Raw genomic sequence first — 2,322 nt, 5'->3', positions numbered from 1 at the left:
AAAAAAAAAAAATGTTCCGCAAATTTTAAGAAACCCCAGTAAGTACAAGTTAAAGTTTAAGTTACAGTGGCGGCCTCATAGGAGGGGCGTCACATGCATAGTGAAAACTACTGTGCTCTCTTGCAATAATGCACCCCATCTAACTTCCACCAACCACGTCCTTCCTCTCCCATGCTTGGGCAGAGAATCTCCAGACTTATTTCTCATTTAACTTATTATAATTTTGAGTTATAATTTTTTGCATTTAATTTTTTTTCTACTAATATTTCATTTTTTTAATTATGTAAAATTTATAGTTCTTTAAATTACACCTAACGTAATTTACATGGCCAAAAGTTGGTTCTTATTTTGGTCATGGTTCAAAATCAGAAAGCAAGACAACCAAACACTAATTCGAATCACATTTCAAGTTAGAATTATAATTATGTCTATACACATCCAAATAAAGGTTTCAATCACTATAAATTATGATTTTAATCTAAAAACTCAAATCACGCTGATTCCAATTTCAACCAACTGGTGCCAGCCCACTTAGTAAGGAAATCCCATGCTCGAATCTTGAGAGAGCGCTTGTATTAAAAAAAAAATCTTAAAACAAAATTCAGAAATTTGTAAAAGCAGAAATTGTCACACTAATCAGTTATCAGTTTTTATTTTTCAAACGACAATAAAAAGGAGTATCATCTCTCAAGAACAGTAGCTACTTCCTTTTAAATTGATTTTGCTTATCATTATCATAATTATTGTTAATTATATTTTTGTTTCTTTAACATGATAAAAAAGGATTAGATATTTGTAGTTAGACTAGTACTGGACTAGCCAAGACCAAAGAATGCCTTGAACAAAATTTTTTTGTTCAGTGAAGAACAAAAATAAGGGAATAAATATTCCCCAAATGATGCTAAGGATACCGAATTGTTTATTTACCAAATTTTGAATACCAAATGATATGGCAATCGACTTGTTAGAATATAACTGATAGCTGATATTTGAGTTTGTTGTGCTTATCTTGTTTAACAATTAGAAATCAACAATTTTGTTACCAGATCAATTTGTTAGAAGGTAATTTATGTTCACTCCTTTGTTGATTTGTCGACTAACAAAATATGCCTCTTTCCATCAACCTTTTCACTTTTTTTTTTTGGTTGAATCGGGTAATGTCAAGCATCACAACCACCTAAACGCATCCTAATTATATTGACACCCGCTTAGCTAGTCGATCCTTTGCTAGCACTACCAACCTTCATTAAATAAAAAAAAAAAAGTATTACAATATCCACAATAGACACATCAACAAGCCAAGAGCCACAAATTAAAAAAAAAAAAAAAATTGTATCCATATGTTTATTAATAACTAAAAAACAATTAAAGGCTGGGGAAGCTAACTATCCATGTGAATAAGAATGGTTGGAGTGGGCATCCATAAGTTTGAGCGTATAACTCTCACCTTGGATGATCACAACGAAATGTATGTCTCGTTAAAAACCTTACTAGACAAAACCCAGTGGGAAAAATTCTAGTAAGGAAAAAAGAGTGCATATTTTGGTAAATCACAACGAGAAAAATCCAGAATCAACACTCACACCAAAAGAGAATGCAGCGACTACCCTAATTCAATGTTCGAGTGAGCATGGAGCAAAAATCCAGAGTAGAATGCCACCAAGATTCAACCTGGTTAGAGAAGAAAACTACTAGTTAACAGAATTAAGGGGGGAAAAACAGAGGAAGTCATATATGCATAAAGTTCAACATTTGTATTTAATCTCCATGCTTGACTTACATAAATACGGAGGAAAGCAGGGGAAAGTAGCTCTGAACTTTATATCAACATATTACTCCTATTGTTCTGCAACATAAAAAAAACTTAGAAGACATCAGATTACAAAATGTGCAAAATTGGTGATCACAATGTCCATTACAAAATCAAATGAATCATAGTTGTTGGCTCTAGAATATAGAAAATAGATAGAAAAAAGAGAAATTAGAAACTAGGTAAAGAGAGGATATGATTACCATTAGATATAGACATGCTACAGATTTATGTACAAAAATGTCTCTGGACGCGATCCAATCTATCCAAATCCTTCCGTTTTCAAACTATAGCTCCCCCGACGAAGCGAAAAGGAAAAAAGATTTCGACCCTTCTAAATCGGCTCTGGCTGATTGATGTCTTTCATGTAATTGAACATCAAAATCATCTACAATTAATGACAGAATAAAAATAACAAAATTTGGATTCGAATATTGTAATATCTAAGAATGATAATTGAATAGTGTACCTGAAAGAAGAAAAAGAAAAGGATGAAAGGATCATTTGTGTCT

The sequence above is a fragment of the Morus notabilis genome, unplaced genomic scaffold, assembly GCF_000414095.1.
Source record: "Morus notabilis unplaced genomic scaffold, ASM41409v2 Scaffold2316, whole genome shotgun sequence".
NCBI classification, from domain to species: domain Eukaryota; kingdom Viridiplantae; phylum Streptophyta; class Magnoliopsida; order Rosales; family Moraceae; genus Morus; species Morus notabilis.
Note: the sequence above shows the minus strand (reverse complement) of the source record.